The following is a 19,418-nucleotide window of genomic DNA, read 5'->3' on the forward strand; positions in this document are numbered from 1 at the left end:
GAAATGATTGCACCTTTTAAACAGGTTAACTTTTTTCTTTCCATTTTTCCCCTTCATTCATTTCTTAAAACCTTACAGATTAATTTAAAAGTAATAAAAAGAAAACAGAAGCCATTGTTCTTCCTTGCTTTATGAAATGGAATTTCCATGGTGGGTTTTTTCAAAAGAGGAAATGCATCATTAAATTTGTTGCATTATTTATCAGAGAAGCTAATGAAATCATAACTACAGTAACTGAACACATGCAGCCCAGTGCTTGTTTGAAACGCTGCCTATAAAACCCTAGTTAATCACTGTGGGACCAGTAATTTTTATGCTTTATCTCATGAAACCAAAATCATTGCAGGGCTTGTATACAGGTCTCAGAATTCTCTACTTTTACCAAAGATTTTACAGTCGTAGGAATGGGGTGACCGTGAAATGCGGTCAGAATTTAACAGAGGCAGAATTGGCCATAGATTTTAATGGTACCTTAAAAGAGTTTTAAAACATTGCCTGCCATCTTTCTTGTCTTTGTTGCAATGTTTCTTGTTAATTTATACATCTTTCCACCTGCCCAGGTCAGCTGGTATCACAAGGAAAATGTCTATAACTATACAGCGAGAGAAGAGTCCACAGGAATTATGAAGAGCAGTCTGCAGTTTTATAAAGGAGGACTTTGAAGTCAAGGATGTGACTTGTTCCCTCATGGAAGCTCAGCATCTCTTGGAGCCTCGGTTTGTGGTTCTCAAAACCTTTGGGAGTCCCAGGGCTAAAGGAAGGCAAGAGAGATTCAGAGCTAGCAGTAAATGTGTGTCTGCTGTGTCCCTGCCAACACCTTACCGCTCCCAGAAGGCAGCCTCTCCTGATCTCAGTTTCTGCTGGAGTTTCCTCCCCTCTTCACTCATCATCTAAGCATCTGGGAAAGGCAAGAGATGGAGGCTTCTCTAGTGTCCCGTCAAGCCTGCACAGTGTGACCTGAAGTTTTGGTGTTCTCCAGCTAGCATCTGTGAGCACAAAGACAAGGCCAAGCCATCAAGACTTCCTTATCCATCTGATATGGCCAGAATGTTAGGCTAAAGTGTAACCAATCCTTTCTAGGGTTTTAGCCTTTGTTTAATCCATTTGTAACTCTTTGCTTACTCCTCTAGTTAACCCTTGGCTTTTGAGATTATACACCCAGCATCTTCTTCCACCCTGTCTCCTCCTTCATGCTTTCATGGAACTGCTTTATATGGTGTCAGAGAGAGCTGCTGCCACTTAACAGTACTGTATCCACCTCTTTGTCACAGTTGATTGACCCTGAATGAACACCCAATCCAAGCTGGGCCAAGAAACACTTTTCAAAGTCATTTTTACTGAGGTTCATTTTAGGATCAGTCTCTCCAGGCGATGAATGAACTATGGGTATAATGTAGGAGTTATTGTAGAGTATGTCTAGAAATTCAACAGAAGAAAGCAGAATGAAGCTGCATGTATGGTTGGTTCCCTTTGCTCTGGAAGCCCAGCTGACTATATCTTGTTCAGCGCAGTCTGGGGAATGTGGCTTTCCTTAGATTCTATGGGCCAGTACATTTTTGTGTGTGCTCTAACTGGGTATCAGTCACTGTAACTAGAAAGAGCCCATTGATTAAGGGCCCTCTTCATTCATTCTTGGATACAAATAGAATAGTTACCAAGTAGCTGGGGATTTAGCTCAGTGGTTTCACTGCCTGCTGCGCAAGCGCAAGGACCCGAGTTTGATCCCCGGTACCAAAAAAAAAAAAAAAAATCTCAAATAGTTACCAATATTCCCTAAGTCTCATGCCTTAGCGAGCTTTCTCTTTCCCATCCTGCTCACAATATCCATCCATCTTTTCATGTTTTTCTCTTTACTGTTTAGTTTTCTACAGATAACAAGGAAAACCAGCATTTAATATCTACCTTAGTGCAGATGTGTTGGAAGCTGTTGGGAAAGAAGATCCTGGGCTATGATTTTATGATGGGGCTTAGGAGGCAGGACCCTGCTGTGGATCTGTGAACATGTGATTAAGTAATCTGTCACTGAGCTTTATGGCATATTTCTCATTTGCTGGCAGCTAACAAATAAAGGGCAAGTTCACTCTGTCAATTTGCTATACTTGCAGCTAAGGGAATTGGAAAGGATTCAGATAAATATGGAGTACTCAAAATAAGGAGGGGAGACATATGTAAGGAGAAATGAGTTGCATTGTCTAACACCTAAGGAATGCTGGCTTGCTCTTGCTAAGATCAATTTGCACTTTATGGCACTTCTCATTGTGACATCTCCAGGTATATGATGAATACTGGCTTACCATCCCATTGGTACAACAGATTTAGAATCGGGAATAACCATGGGGCAGAGGGATGGGAAACATACTTAACAGGTGTCCTGGGGCAGTTAGGTAAGTAGAATGTAATCACCTGTCTTGTGTCTGGGCCAGAATGCCAGAAATGAATGATCGGACTTTTGGTCCAGGGTGATGATAATATCCCTCTGTCTGCTCTATTTGAGGGAGAATTGGGCTTATTTTGATTGCCCATTTTCACCGAATGTATTTATTACATTATTATGCATGAAAATGTTTTATTACCAAGTTTCTCAAACAATGTCCTAGCTACATGCTTTCTGCCAAGCCCAAGCCCATGTTCAATCTCCCCCGATCCCCACCTCATCATTTGCATTCATTGCTGCACTGGCCAGGAACTCCTGACCTTTCCCTTCCATGCTGTCCCACAGCCTGGGTAAGTGCTGAGCAAGGGAGTCGTCCCCTCCCTGTGGGATTTCAGAGACGACAGATGCTGCTGCAGCCTTCTCCATGTCCCCCTTTCCCTCCTTCCCTGGTTTCCAGTTTGGATGTACTGCAGCTTTTTCAGGTGCTGCTGTGTCCCACTACACCCTTCCCATCTCTCTTCTTTTTGCAATTGAACAACTTTGAGGCCTTGAGAAGTTCAGGCTGATGGGAAGGCTGCTTCTGACCAAACTGAACTTGCACCTAGGCACTTTACATCTTAAATGGGCTCCACAGCTCTCAAGTTCAGTTATATAAAGTAGAGCATAGTTTTGCTAATTAAAATGTTATTTCTGCCTTTGAGCTGTTATTTTTCTTAATTCAGGAACTGGGATCTTGTTTCTTCCAAGTTTAGTCAACTTCAGGTTAAAAAGAGAGCTGCCTTTGGGATTTGCTTTTTCTTATTGTCCCTCAGTTTGCTGTTGAGCTTTGAGAAGGGTTGAGGGCCATTTTGCTACACCTAGGAAGGTTACCTACTACTATCTTTGAGTCTGTACTGTCTGGTTCTGAAAACCAGCCACTCTGCCCAGGATGCAGCCTTGTGCTTATCAAGTGCTCAGCGGTGCTTGAAAGGGAAAAGACACCAGCTATGCCTCCTACATCTACCTCCCAATTCTCTTTTCTTTGTTCCACAACCCCTAGCATTAGATCTCAACATTTAGTAACTGGAGGATTTTGTTCTATGTTTTCTCTCAGAACCTTATCTTTTACACACAAGTGAAGGTGATAAAGGAGAAAGAAAAAGGACATTCTAGTTAACATCTCAAAGTATCACCTCTCCAAATAAACAAATTCTTCTAGTGCTTATATTGTGAGTGTAAAGTAAAAAGCTGAACTGGATAGCGATGTTTTGTTTTAGTTGGAGCTTTTCAAAGGATAAAGCTTAGAATTCCTTGTGTTCTTGTAAGAACCAGTGGGATGAGGGAGTAGGTTGAAGTCACCTCATGTGTATTGATGATAGAAATGATAGATGATGCTCAGAAATCAAGGTTTGCCAAAGTTAAGAGTGGAGATGGGAACACTTCCTTTTAATAAGAGAAATGGTAGACCAAGTGACAAAGTTAGCACTATGGATGGTGAGCAGACTTCACAAGAGCTTATTTCAAACAGAAGTCCAGATGTTAGTCACTCGACAAAAAATGTCATATTTACCCTCATGTCATTGTACAAGATAAGCAGAAGTTTATGAGATTGTTTTCACCAGCAGGAAAAGAGAAAAAATACATCCCTAGTGCTCATGTTTATATTCACCTGTATGTTTCTATCTCCCAGCCTTTGTCAGCAATGCTGGTGGGTTTCAACTCCTTTTGCTTCTCACGTGGTCCATTGGAACTTGGATTTTACTCTTAGAAAGTTTTTTTTTTTTTTTGCTATATTTTGTTTTTAATTTCAGCATTTTGGAATTCAATAGCTTATAGTCTTCCTTTGGCTGCAATATCTATCTTGCACAATTATCTTTTTTTTTTGGTTTTGAAGTCTACATAATCAGAACAGGCCTCACATTACTTAAGCATGAAGGCAGAAGGGGTAGACTGTGTTTAAGGACAGAAGGAATGATCATTACTAAATGATCCTGGTGTGGGGCAGGGTGAGGAGCATCAGTCATGGTCAAATCAGAGGCATCCAAGTGAGTGCCTAAATGGGACCTATTTATTAAACAATTTGGGGTGAGATAGACAATGAAATCCTTTCTGAGGTATTTTTGAGCCATTTTTTTCATGAGCTAGACATAGCTATTTTTATTAAAGATGGCTTTTGGAAGCTATGTTAACATGTCCATCACGAAGTTGGTAAAGGTATACATCATCTTGGATCTTAGTAGTATCTAACTTACTAGGTCAGTCTTATTAAATAAGAATGCATCATATTTCAAAGTCATCCTGCTAAATACCAATTTTGCCAGATGTTAAATGATAGATAAGTAATGGGTAGCAGAAGCTGATCCTGGATGACTAAATAGGCAAAGAAGATATGTCAATTCAGGGAAATCAAGGATAAGAAAATAGGCAAGAGTCAAAGGAGAAGCAGGTAGCCAGAATCACAGCCCAAATCACTCCCTGAGGACGGTCTGGTGGGAACATTCCTGCCACCACCTATAGACACCTAACCTTTCCTTTGTGGTACCGATAGCACTGAATTCTGAGCTTACTGCCTCCTTCATGCCATCCTAGTAAATCACTGTTGCCCCTGCTTCTCTGCTGCTTTCTCCAGAATCAACACCCTAGGAAGGCATGTCCAACTTGTCTTGTCTAGTGGCTATGATACCTGGTTCACATGAAGTGGAGCAGGATGACTCTCTTTCGACCTTCTGCAGTAAGAGTTGGGTCTTGCCTCCCAGTAAGACTCATGCTGCTGGGAAGTCTCCAAATGTAAGAAAATGCTTCAGATGCCCAGTGTTCAAAATATGACAAATGACAGCAGGATGTTTCATTGGGAAAGGTTTCTTTCTCATTAATTTTGGGAAATTCAGGTTTCCTTACCAGAGGCGTTTTTAATGTGATTGCATGCAGAAAGAATCTCCAGGAAGGACTGTAAGATCTCCTTCCTTCTTGATTGTCCTGGAGGAGGGTTCCACAGAATACATTATGACTCACTAATTCAAAGTAACAAGACTTTTTCTCATACTTAGTCTCAGCAGACCAGTCTCTTTATGGACACATGCCATGTCCCTAAGTATACATAGAGAAATTTACTTTTAGAAATTTTAAGGTTGTATTGCGGCTTCACATTTAGTTGTATTTTACCACTAAGGTATGATTACTCTTCTACATGCAGCACACACCCAGGGCTTTCTCTTCTTGAGCTTAGACCTCCAGACATATTCAGCCATATAGTTTTCCCAAGGAAGCATCTCCATTTGTTTTTGGCACATCCCACTTGCCTGAACAAGTTAGTGCAGCTTTAGAAAATGTCTAAGATAGTAACTTATGGCTGTGAGATCCTATGTATAACAGAGGTGAAATCTGCCAAGATTTAAATTCTCTGATAACTCAAAACAAATGTCCTGCTTATTTTTATAGCACTGTAATGGAAGAACATACAATTCAACAACCAAACAATAACTGACCTTTAAGCCATCTTCAGCATAGAAAATTCCTATCTATATTCATAGATGAAGTCTAAACTTTAGGTCAGGATCATATTTTATTTAAGAATTGCTAAGCTGAAGATTATATTTTCACATGTGAACCCAATGCTCAGCTCTCTCAGCAGTGGCGGTAAATACAAATCATGTACTCAAACTAATCAACCTGAAGGTTTCATTTAAAAAAGAACTCCATTATATAATGTTTCTTATTTCAAACCTCCCTACTTACTACTTTCTTATTTCTGAACATTTGTAAAATATAAAGCTAACACCATGGAACAGAGTTCATTCATTGAAAAATGTTTATTTTGAGCTTAATGTGTTCTTGGCTGTGTGGTAGGTGTGCAAGATGAAACGGTGAATAAGACATATTTCATGCCTTTAAGGAGCTTACACTTCAGCTGTGGATTTGTTTATCTATCGAAAAGACTTTGAGGTATACTATATTCCATACTGTATGCTCTGAGCTCAACACAAAGGCGTGAACATGAAATTAAAAGGTTTTTTCCTTTAAAACATAGAACTAGAGGAGACTGCCATTAAAGTACATATTTATATTTATGGAATCACGCATGTGATCAGATCCTAAAGGAAAAATCCAGAATCTTCTGAGTAGATGATAATTCTCTGAGGATGCTTGTCCTGCTCACCCCAGGAATTCATAGTTCTTTTAGTGTGCTGGATGTGGCACCTTCCGAGACCTCAGACTGAGTCACAGTGTCTCCTGGAGAACAAACACTTTCTGAGTTGAAGTTGAATCTGTAATGGGTGTTCCCAGATTTTGACCTTTGTTCTGGATCCCATGAAAAGCAGATAGGTAATAAATCAACAATAATGACTACTAGAAATAACAGAAATTTCCACTCAAGTCCAAGATACTGCGGGACAACAGAAAAGGAGTTGGATTTAAAATAGAAGGACTTGTTTTCAAGTTTCACTTCCGTATAATCTGGGGGCAACTCATGAACTCCTTTAGACTTGCCAAATCTTTACCTGTAAAATGGGATACAATAACACTTCCATAAGTCAGGGAAGAATTGAAATTAGATTATTTGTGTTGGAAGTTGGAATTAAAAGGTTCGAAGTGTTTGAGTAAGTAAATCCTCTTCCTTTGAGATGAGAGTTCAAAACCTTTTCTTCATTGTTTTTCAATTATCTCCAAGCATTCTCATTTCATCCTGTGTTTTCATTTAAAAATTCATATCTTTCCAGGAGTGAAACCTTTAACCAATCATTTCGGTTGTCAGTGGCTTTCATGAGCATCGATGCTGATTAACTAACACAGCTACATTCCCAGCACTTTTTTCATGTGGCCTGGCTGGTGTGGGGATTTATGGAACAATGTGACATAATTCTGCAGTAGATGTGATGGGCTGTGCTGTGGGCTTACCATAGATGAAGGGTTGCTTGGCTTCGGAGCTGTCACAGAATGTCATTCCTCAGCATACACATGAGCTGGAGTAGATGAGGGCAAGGAAAGCAAGTCCACCCGCCACAGACTCCACATGACCTGTTGAGATGAAAATTCCTATGGAATTTTCTCTCTCTGGCTTTGTGAAAATTTAGTTCTAAGGCAATGCAGTTCTTTTAAAAGTTTTCTGGAGGTGTTAGAAGCCAAGAGAGATTTACTTTCAGACAAGAATGTTAGTGTTTGTATCACTGAGACCTTTATTTAATTACTATAACACATTGTTTAAATTTAGTTCCTTTTGAAAAGAAATAAGGGTGTAAATGAAGGGGAGAATATTATTTGAAACTAGACAAAGTTTTGGGAGACTGGAACTACTCCTCAACTTGCCCAAAATGCATCCTAAAGCCCGAGGGAAGCCCCCTCTTCACTGGCTGTTTTGCTTGTCCGGTGGCATTAACCTAAGAGCAGCTTCTCCACTCTTCTGCCGAGTGAGATGCAGGAAGACTCTTTCTATAAAGCCAAGGTGGGCAGCAATCAGGGTCCTACAGGGCTCTAATAAGTCCATTCAGAAGTGCTAGAAGTGCCTGTGATTTTATAAACAGACAATGTCAGTTTTCTCAACTTAAAATATCTGAACAGCTGGATATAGTAAGGGCATCATTAGACTCCAGGTGAAAATGCATAGCAGTTAGCTCTGACCCATCAAATGGTGGACAAAACAGATCGGAAGTCAAGAAGTGGTGGATATAAGAACACATCATCAGCTAAATTTTGCCTCCCTCCCTCCTTCCTTTCCTTCTTCCTTCCTTCTTTCTGTCCTTCCCTCCCTTCCTCCCTCCCTCCCTTTCTTCTTTCCACATTAAAAATATTTCTCAATATGGAAGGAATGGTAGACTTGCTCATAGATGGGGGAGATGGAGGATTAAACAGTTTTTTTTAAACAATTCTTTTCGTCTTCACCCAAGTCCAAGGCAGAGTGGTCGAAACGTGTCACTGTGGCCCTAGGAGTCCGGTTCAGCCCGATCCTTGATTTACGATGTTCTGCAGTGGCCACCTGAGGAAGAGGTTAGTGCCAGACCTCTGAGCTCTCTCAAAGGCTCAGCAAGCTGGGGGAGCCCCCTTTGATTCTGCTGTGGTGACACCCCATGGTCCAGCTTTGCTTTCCTTAGCTGACAGGAAGGTTGTGCAGCTAATTCCAACAGCTGCCACAGCATTCACCTTTGCTGCCCTTTTCCCTGTGGTGCAGGTATGTGGAGCTGACTGAGTGATAACATCATATTCTACAGTTTTTGTGTGTGCTGGCTGTCAGGTGCCAACAAAGTTTATGCAAAGCCCGTGTGGAAAATGCTGTGAATGGCAAAGAGCTGGGGTTGGAAATGAATTAAAACCTAAACCAGCTTATAACCCTGGGCTAGAATAAGATAGATCCCCACAATTAGAGAGAGAGTGGTATGCATCTTCAGAGAAGAACAGAGAGAGGGTTGGAAAGTAGGGAAAATGGATTTCATTTTATAAGAAAAACTGCCTGTAAAATGTGACCGTGAAAGCCAGCCACACAGAGAGCCAGGAAGGGAGGCTCTGTGCAGTACAAACGCTCCACACACAGGACTTAGAGTGAGCTCAGCAGTCCCGAGGGGCAGAAAAACAGGAGGGGAATGGGGGCGCCACCCAGTGTGACCATGGTGTGGGCACAGAGGAGAAAGCTCGGCTCGGGAGACCACAGCTTGAGGTCTTGGCTATCAGGTGAGTGAGTTAAACCACAGAAAGGCCAGGAGAAAAATTTGGAAAACAAGGATGTAGGAACAATTTGCTAGCTCTTAAAATTTTGTTTATTTTTAACCAAACTTTACTTCCTACACTTGATCTTAGCCAAAAGGCCGAGAAGTGATAAACTTTACTTCCCATCAGTTACTGTCACAGTGTGTGACCAGGTCTGCACAGAGGATGAAGATTCCTGGTACCTCAGTTCACGAACTTAATTCTTTCCAAAATTCTGGTCACAAACTGAGAACTGAATCAAATTCAGTGGTTTGGTTTAATGTTGACCTCGGGGGAAATTTGATTTGGTGGTCATCCAATTTGATTTGCAACCAGAATCATGGAAAGAATTATGTTTGTGAACCGAGGTACCAGTGTACTCAGAGACAAGATCTAGTTCAAGCACCAAGGACTCAGAGGGGCTGCCTGTTGGGCAGAAGACAGCCTCAGGGCAACAGCAGCCAGCTGAGACCTCTGTGGTTATTTCTAACTCAAGGACATGAGAACAAAGATGTAGAAGAAAATCAATTACAATATATTTATAGGAGTTTTGGTCAGGTTAACCAGGCCAGATAAGGAGTCAGTGAGACTGATGGGGGGTCAGGCTTTGGTTTGTTGTCATGTTGTATGTAATATTCAGTTAAGAAATATTATTGTTTGCAGTACAAATAGTTAATCAGGTGGCATTAGTGGGCAAAGAGATATTAAGTGCTTCTAAGGGTCTATAACAATGATCAGAGGAATTATATTCAGTTATCTTGGGTTCCTGATTAATGAGGGCTAGAATATGTGGGCAGCAAGTGCAGATCATAACATGGTCAGAAGTATTGTGAGCAATCCATCTGAGCTTATCTATGTGTTGATAATTACCAATTCTAATTGTGTGAGGGAAAAAGGTAATGGCTAGGTGCCAGAAGGATTTTTTGATAGGGAAAACTGAATGCCTGAGGAGAGGTGTAACAAAGGTCCAATAAGCCCAGGATTCCATGAAGATGGGTTGCCATAGTATTAAAAAGCAAAACATAGTTCCAGGAAGAACTAGACTCTAATACTGTAAAATTACAGGGTCTCAATTTTCCAGGGTTAGGTTATAAGCAAGATGAATAATGGAGAGATTGGTGGAACAGCATGAGGTCCACTCCAAATCTAAGCCATCCCCTATAGGTCATATACCATTGGGGACAAAAGGAAACACAGTAACTATTATTGGTGGTATTGGTGACTATACATAATGGAGATTTTTTTCTGCCAGGAAATACTATGCCAGTGGTATTAACCAGTGGAATAGACAGAGTAGCCATAGTCCCTTTAGGGCTTCTGGAGGTGGTAGTTAAACTCTGCCTGTATATGGCTGTATATGAGATGTCATTAGAGGAAAAAGAGGTTTTGGATCTCCCCATGTAATTTTGTCAAAAATAGGTGAGGCAGGAACACGAGCCCAATAAATCATGTCACTTACTTGAAGAATATATGTCAGCAAACTTGAAAGCTAAGGAATCTTTTTACCTTTGTAATTTTGAAGTGACAAGTGACTTGCATGATCACTGGAGGAAACAGGTTTACAGAAGTGAAGAGATTTCTCATGTTTTATAGTGCATCACTTGGTGCCATGTGGTATTGATGTATAGTCCTTGCAGGAACCCAAAGAGGGCCTGTGGGTGATAAAACAGATGTATATCCCCTCCCCTGGGTTAATAATTCTGTTGGACCAGCCATTGTGGGCTGGACAATGGGTAATGTTAAAGGACCAATGGTTTAGAGTTGTCCTTTGTGGGAATAAAATGTTTCTCTACTGCAGTGAAAACTTCTGAATCACAATTTTAAAAAATTTAAAATAGTGCTTTAGATACTTGCTCTTGTTGAGGGAGTGTCTCTGTATTCCCCCTTTTCTGCTTTAATAATTGTGTTTTTAGGCCCATTAGCTTGTTTTACTATTGCTTGACCTGTAGGGTTATAAGGTATACCTGTGATATGTTTAATATGGCAGAATTGAAAGAAAGCTCAAAGACAATTGGAAACACATGCAGGTCTATTATCAGTTTTAATTCATAAAGGCAATCCCATTACTGAAAAACATGAGAGTAAATATCATTTAACGTGTTTTACAGGTTCACTTGATTGTAAAGATCTATAACCATAAATCTATATCTACATATATTAGATATTTATAAAAATATATTTAAGTTTACCAAAGGGTTATGATGAGTTAGTTTATTTAGTCAAATTTCATTACCTTCTAAACCATGGGGATTGATACTTGTAGAAGTAGTGAATTATATCTGTCTTTGGCAGTCAGGGCAAATGTGAATGATTTTTTGAGTCTGTCTGTTTATATATGTGTAAGATTAAAAGAAAGAATGAGTACTTTTAGCAATTTTTTTGTGAAAAAAATTGATGTGAGGTAAGAGTCTCTTTTAAAAAAGTAGAAAGCATAACCAGAGTATCAACATGAGTATTGTCCTCTTATTAAGAGAACAGGAAGATTAAAATGACAGCATTATGTGTATAACAGAAAAAGGTGTAGTGTGGTGTCTAATTAATTCATGCAGGTATATAAACATGTGGAAGAGATTTCATAATTACCATTGTGAATAAGGGTGGTTTTAATAAACTGTAGGATTCTCACAACATAAGCCAAATATTGACAATATTGAGGGGTCATTTCGGGATTTGTTATTTGCTATCAATCATGGCTGTCCTAGAAGTTGAACTTCTGTAGGATGTTAACAGATAACAAGTATAAACCTTTATAGAGTAAACTTGAGATCAAGGGAAATATAACATATTAGCATAACAGTCATGGTAACATCATTTTATTAAATGACATGGAGAAATTTTTATCCAAATTTGAGATTTTTAAATAGAGCATTATCTGAGAAGAATGCATTTGTCTATAGATGTATTTTATGTGTCATTGTTTGGACTACACAGTGTTTGAGCATCCTCAAATGTTGTAAACCTTAAAAAAGTATATGTATTATTTGGCTGGCTGTCCATACTGCACTTGATCTTAGCCAAAAGGCCAAGAAGAGATGGCTGTTCATACTGGATCGGCATGCTTACTTTATCACCAATATTTGGAACACAGTACAAGAAACTCAGACTATTGAGTGTAAAAGTTTATCATCATAAATAATTTTAGTCTGGTTATCACAAATGTGATAAGATATTTTTAGTTTTGTATCTTTGAAGACCTGTACATTTGGAAGATATACATATGTTTACTATACTATAAAGCTAGTAATAATGGATGTTAAAAACTAGGTTGGAATTGCCCAGGGGGCAGGTTTGTCTTGAGTTTTTTGTTATTGACCAATATAGGTATCTCTGTTAGTTATGCAGAAAAGCTCATGTTTAATAGTAATCTCAAAAATGAGAGTTATATCCATTGTCTGAAAGCCATTGTCATCAGTTAAACTGGAGAAGAGGACTGAGACACGGGGAGAAGTGACTAATAAGAATCAGGGCCATAGCCACCTAATCATCTTTGAGTAACAAGGAGCTTTTGGAAGGAGTAGTTTGGGCTTCACTAGACCAACATGCAAATGTACATATTTCTTTCTATAAACTTCACCCTCTACAAACCTGTTTTTGACATACTTAAGCCTTCTAGTTTCATTGCCATCAAAAATCTTATTAAAAATATTTTCACATCAAAATACATCTATTATACTTAAACCACTTTTCCATATGCTTCTCTCTGTTCTACTTGCTTATTTCTGTCTATAACAAACTTGGTTGTGGCTATTTGGGACCCACAGTGCCTGTGTGTTTTCTCAAATTGTTACATTATAAATTTGGCCAACAAACTTCTGTTGACTGCCAATGTATCAGGTGATCTTTTCTGTACTGAAGCAGCAGCAGAACCAATTGACCCTCTAATTTCAGTTTAAGAAGTTACAAATCACAAGAAATGTTTTAAGCACATCAATTAAACAAAAATACCAACTTAAATTGAAAGCCAAAAGTAAATTCATAAATTAGGTAAGATTTGTAACAATGGGCTCTTGTAAATTCAGGAAATGGCATTTATCTCAGGCAAAGTCCTAGGAAGAATTGTTTTTTAATTTTTGTTTCCTAAGACTTAGAATGTCTATTTTTTGGTTTGTTCCTGTGACTGAGTTTTTCTGTAATCTCTTGCAATGAAGTTTTCATGTGTACTCTGATAGCAGCTTTCTCTTACATTTAAGAGGCAGTATTTATAGTCTAATTGTTGATATTGGCTTGTGCATGAAGTTATTTGGTCACTGCAAGTGTCTGTTTTATTTTCCTTGTGTTTGTTTCACTGTTCTTAAAATAACTGCCTCAGGTGTTCTATAGCTTCAGTGCAGAGATGAAAAGTCCTAGATAAATTGGGTCACCTGATGATGGGATGGGATGTGTCTCCTTCTTTCCCAGGACCCAGTACACACATGCACAGAATATTCTGGGAAAATCTGTTTGTGAAAGGAATTAATTTACTTGTTTGGATCCAAATTGGACTCCAGGGGCAGCAAAAGCCAGGGTTTGATTTATACTACTATAAGAGTGGTGCTGATAAGCATGCCAGAGTTGAGAAACTGTGTGTGTGTATTTTTAGTTCATAAGAGTCCTTCCCCTATCATAGGATGTTTAGTTTCTTTTTTTTTCTGTGTTTATCTCTGGAGTTTTAAAAAGTAACTAATAAGAAACTTTTAAACTATTGCATATAGACAATAATAACCAGTGCATTTTCAAAATCAATTGTCTTGATATCAAGCATTTGAGATGAGATGTATCTGAAAGCCCATACAAATCGTTTTTATGGAAATTTCAAAAGAGTCACAAAAAAAGGAAAGAAATTGTTGAGTTCAAGCAAAGCAGCTGGTGTTGTAACTAGTTTCTGGCACAAATTAAACAGATAATTGGTGTATGGTATGGTAACTTAGAGATCCCCTAATTTGGACACCTCTTTTGATTCCTTAGGGGATCAGTGGTAGAAGGGGACTTTAAGAGGGAACAGAGGGAGGGAGGAAGCTTTGTAAAGGAACCTCCTTTGTTTGAATAGAGTAAATAGTGAGCTTGCAAAGACTCCAAGGAGCAGGGTGAGTATCCTTCATTAAGATGAAATATTGTTTCAATTTGCGACCAATTTGTTTCTAGTCCTCTGCGTCCAAGCTACCCTCCAACAGGAACCAAGAACAGTACTGGTTAATGACAATTAACAATTCAGTAAGCTGAGGCTTTGAAACCTTGCATCTAGATATTTTAAAAAGACATTATAAGTGTTGCTTAAAATGCTTTTCCTCTTTAGACAAAGTTTGACCCATGATAGTAACACAAATAAGAAAACAAGAACTAAAGATAAGAGAGAGTATGTGAAGAAATGTTATCCAGTAATTAGACATTGATGATCTCTGGGTTGAAAAGACCTAGGCTGAAGCCTTGTTGAAGATGTGCCAGGCTGCTTCATAGTCATCTTTGATCCCTTTCCAGGTTGAGTTGGACATGTCCTTGACCTTTTCCAGACTAGGGAGGTCCAACTTCTATGCTGAATTGTACCTGTAGGTTATTTCACTTTTTCTCTCTTAGTTTTTCACCTCACAAGTTCTGCTTTCTGCCCTCATACAGTGAGTTTCAAGAAGATCTCAACATGCTGAGTGGCAACAGAAGGTTTTCACCTCCTACAGAGAATTTCTGTTTTCAAAAAATGTGCCCCACATTGGGCACCAAGTTACTACCACCAATTTTTAAAAAATAAACTTCTTACTTTAACAGTTTTAGATGTATAGAGAATCTGCAAAGATGATCAGAGTTCCTGTACATCCTCACTCAGTTTCTTGTGCTGTTTACACCTACATTGCTGTAGTACATTTGTCCCAGCTAAGGAATCAACGTTACATTTTAATACTATACTCTACACTTTATTCAGATTTCATTAGCTTCTCTCAGCATTCTTATTCTGTTCCAAGATCCCAACCAGGATACCATTTTATATTTAGCTGTTACATCTCCTTGGGTTCCTCTAACCTGTGTCAATTTCTCAGACTTCTCTTGTTGTCCATGACCTTCACAACACTGAGAAGTACTGGGAAGGAATTTTGCAGACTTTCTTGATTTGGCTCTGTCATATGTTTCCTCATGTTTAATCCCAGGGTTCTGTGTACTGGGAGAAAGACCCCAGAAGTGAGGTATTGATATATTCTCATTATATCATGTCAAGACTACCACTCAGTTTCTAAAGTGAAATCTTTAATTCTGTTCCTTTTAATGTGTACAGTACCACATTCTTTTCTCTACAGATTTCCAGAGGGCCTTTGCTGAGTTTGACGGAAGAGATTAATTTTGCTGCTGCTTACCAGATCCTAGCTAAGTCTCCTGGCCTCCTTTTCTGGTATTGGGGATTGTGCCCAGGGCCCCATGAATGCTAAGCAAGTGCTCTACCATTGAGCTATAGTTCCAGGTCTTTTTTTTTTTTAAATTCTGAGACTAGGTCTTGCTAAGCCCTGCAGGCTGACTTTGAACTTGTGATCTTCCTGCCTGAACATTCTGAATAGCTGAGTTACACACATGCTACCACACCTAGCTCTTTGCTAAGTCTTTAATGGAAAAAATTCCTGCAGGGGAACAGTTTTGCAGGCCCTGTTTTATCTCTCCTGGGTAAGACAGTCTTGGCTATACTAGTCAGGTAAGTCACCTAGTTGAGATGTAAAGATTTTCATGGCTGTGGGTAGATAAGTGGAGGCATTTATCATTCTTAATGTAAAGCTAGCATGCAGGGCCTTCATGGGTGCCAGGCAGAAGTACTGATCAGTTGATGGGGTGGATGGAACTCAGCTTATGGAGCAGAGTCACAGAAAAAGAGGAAATTTGTGTCTGCAACCATATTTTTCTAGATGACTCTCAAATTCCACATTTGCTTATTGTTTTAAAATGGAAAACAATCAATAAAAATGAGTCCCTCCTGCCTTTGTTTGGAGGCTTCCACTGCTCCCTAGGCACAAATGTCTGTCCTCTAGCTTTTCTGTCTGTCTCCTGGGAGGGTCCAGCTGAAGCTCTTCCTTGGCTCAGAAGGAGCTCAGGATCCATTATCTCGAATTGAAAGTACTTTGCTGTTGCATTTCAGTCATGTTTTATCCATATTCACTAAACATTTTGAAATGGTTGTAAATTTCAGGAAGGCTAATGAGCCTCAGATAAATAGAAGGCATTAAGGCAATTTCCAAAAGACAATAATCCTTCTTGCCCTTCAGGAGGCTAAGAGAGCCAATTTATTTTGGGATTTGCCTCACTGAATTTTATTTTTCAATAGTTTATTTTTGATATATTTATTTATTTAGTGTGTATCTGTCTTAAACAAAATTTTAAGACAGAATGCACTTTTAGGTAGGAAAAAACTCCCAAAAGGTAAAATAGCATCAGATTATTTATTGCAGAATTTTTGCTTAAAGTGCAAATGTTTTGGCTCACTTAATAATAAACTATTCTTTAAACCTATTTTTAATTTTAGTTCAGGAATAAATAGGAAAACATAGCAAGATTTTGAATGTGTTTTCCAGGGAAGAATAGGAGAAGAGAGAGAAAATGAGGACAGAGAGAGAGGGAGGGCGGGGGAGGGAGGGAGAGAGCCAGAGAGACAGAGACAGAGACAGAGACAGACAGAGACAGAGAGATACAGAAAGAATCTGCTGTTTTGAAAATAAATAGATACATCTCTGGCAATAAAAGCATCCACCCTAAACTGGTTTTAAGACATTTCCATGACAATTCTGTGTTTTTTTCTCATCATCACTTCCTAACTTGCCTTTCACCATTTCTTCTCTCTCATTCCTTGATTCTTTTTGCTGGTGTGGACTGATCCCTCAATGTGGAATGGGCTTTTCTGGCTGATGTCTGCATCTTCCCTTGACCATTAGGCCACAGGATGAGAGTCCCCATGTCCCCTCCTTCTTGCTCAGCTACTCTTGCTGAAAGCCCAAAGACTTCAAGCTGGACATCTGCTCTCTTTCTAGGTAAAACCACATTGCCCTTCGAAGGTAAGAACTGCTTGCTCTGGCCCATGGAAATGTGTATCAGTGGAGTCAATCTGGAGGCAGATAGTCCCATGCTTGGGAGAAGCATCTATACAACATTGTGCACAGCCTGAGCAGCTACTCTGCAGGTGTATGCAGCGCCTGAACATAGAGAAGGTGGAGCATCCTGGGAAGGAAGGGGGCATCAGCAGATTTCTGCCAATGAGGAATGTGCCCTTAGTGACTCCATAAATAGGCCATACAAAACCGCACGGTTCTTTTGTCATTATGAACCAGGTAAGCCACAGCCACTGTCTCAAGTCTTATCCCTGATTATTGTATGTGGTTTCCTAGAAGTGAATGAGAGAAGAAGAAGAAAAGGAGGAGGAGGAGGAGGAAAAGGAGAGGGAGGAGAAGAGGAAGAGGAAGAGAGGAAGTGAGAGTGAGGATGAGGATGAGGAAGAGCAGAACATTTTAGTACTTTAGTAACAGGGACTGTGCTATTTATGAACATCAACTTCTGTAATCCTCACAGTCATTCTGTCAGAGAGGGACTTTTGTTGTTCCCACTTTATACTAGTGAACTAAGGTTCAAAGAAGTTGAGTAATTACTCAATTAAGGCCATAAAGGGTCAGGTTTCAAATCAGGTTGTTCTGAGCTTTGAGTCTCTCTTAGCACCTCTATTATGTTAAGTTAAACAACAACATTAATATGCAGGGGCTGAGGACTGTGAAATTTATTTTGTGTAATGTGCACATGCATGTGTCTTTGTATTTATGTCTGTGCATATGAGTGTGTTTCCATGTGTTTGTGTTTGTGTGTTATGAGTTTACATATGTGCACATGTTTATCGATGTGCAGCCTTTTCAGGAATGTCTTGAGAAATGATGTTGAGCTCTGGGGATCTCTATAGGTAGAGGCTTCATGATTTCACTGTGGATTTTAGAGATGTCCAGTGGCAGAAACCTAAGACCCTCTTCACTTCCTTAAGCCAGTATAAGCAATTATAACATGACTCACTGTGACATGGAGTCATATATGTCTCCAGAGCATGTGTGGCTCATGGGTTGTTCCATCTTTCAGCAAAATGTTTGTGAAGCTGACACTGTGCTGAGTGATGGGGTGTGATGGGAGTTGACCAGGACAAGGGCAAGTATTCATCATTGACATGCTTTAGAATGGCTGATGCAGAGTGATAATAAATAGATGACGGATTTTTAAATGGTTTTATATTGTTTTTAAAGTAGCTGTGTGTCAGGCACCCAAGCAGATCCCCCCCCCCCCACTCTTCACCTTACTTGGTACACCTGTAAAATAGGCACCTATATGTAGCATAAGCAATGAGGAAACTTCACTGTCTCACAAAACACGGTCTGGAGTCAGTTATTTTCAGGGTTGCTTTGGCAGCTTAACAAAAATGACAAAACCAGGGAGCTTCCTGTTCTTCACTCCCCCCTGAACATCTTGGCTAACAACCTTGCTTCTTGGGGCTCAAGACTACATGAGGTAGAGATGAGACAATGTCTGGTTCAAGAAAAGTGTGCTCCTGCCCTGTATCTCTTTGAAATAGGCAGGGCAGGTTTCCCAGAAGCCACTCAGAAAAACTCTAGGATTGGGTCACAAAGCCAAGGACTAGTTCAGTAGGCAAATGGTTACATCTTCCAGCCAAATAGTTTTGTTCAGTCTACAAAGGAAGAATGATTTTTACATTTTAAATGGTTGAAAAAGTCAAAAGAAAAATCTTTTATGTCATATATGAAATTCAATTTTCACTGTTCCTAAAAATGTTATTGTAATACAGATAAAGCTAATTGCTTGGGCACTGATTGGGCTGCTTTTGAGTGACAGCAGCAGAAGCATTATACTGGTGCATGGGGCAGCATGAGCGAAGCACAGAGTTGGGAGGTATGTGGGAGAAGGTGTCTGATGCAGCTGGAAAAGATCTTGTACATTAGGTTGGGAAAGGGTTTGGAATGCCTCAAATGCTGAGCTAACATCTTCTTTCTGAAGAAATGGAAGGCTTTTGAGGAGATGAGCTGCTCTGAGATGCAACTTACTGAAGGTATGGCATATGGGATGCATGTCTTATATGGCATGGTTGATTATTAATAGAAGTCAGAGATATATCTTAGTCTTCTGGGGCTGCTGTAACAATTGCTTTTCACAGTTCTGGAGGCTGGGATGCCCAAGATCAAGGCACCAACTGAATCAAAGTCTGGTGAAGGCTCTCTGGTTAATGGATGACTCCTTGCTGTACCCTCACAGGGTGGCAGGGGAAAGCAGTCTCCCTTTGTATACAGACTCCTCCCATTCATTCAGGCAGAGCATTCATGGGCTACTCACCTCCTAAATGTCTTTCCTCTGTGGCCCATTATGTTGGTGATTAGGTTTCAACTTATGAATTTGGGGCATACATAGA

General features: G+C 39.7%; 1 long non-coding RNA gene and 2 pseudogenes across 3 annotated transcripts in view; 1 reads left to right on the plus strand and 2 right to left on the minus strand.

The window, feature by feature from the left end:
• Positions 1-14,442, plus strand: part of LOC101719806 (uncharacterized) — a 172,537-nt gene extending 158,095 nt beyond the window's left edge. For all 3 annotated transcript variants that reach the window (XR_015448781.1, XR_015448779.1, XR_015448782.1), the window contains exon 8: positions 561-14,442. This is a non-coding gene — a long non-coding RNA (uncharacterized LOC101719806). The remainder of the gene's footprint in view (positions 1-560) is intronic.
• LOC147829701 (U2 spliceosomal RNA) lies at positions 8,995-9,159 on the minus strand (annotated as a pseudogene).
• Positions 11,975-12,062, minus strand: LOC147829702 (U2 spliceosomal RNA; annotated as a pseudogene).
• Positions 14,443-19,418: the final 4,976 nt, after the last annotated feature.

This window comes from Heterocephalus glaber, unplaced genomic scaffold (assembly GCF_053883595.1).
Source record: "Heterocephalus glaber isolate CG9 unplaced genomic scaffold, H.glaber_assembly_v1.0 deba00000546, whole genome shotgun sequence".
Lineage (NCBI taxonomy): Eukaryota > Metazoa > Chordata > Mammalia > Rodentia > Bathyergidae > Heterocephalus > Heterocephalus glaber.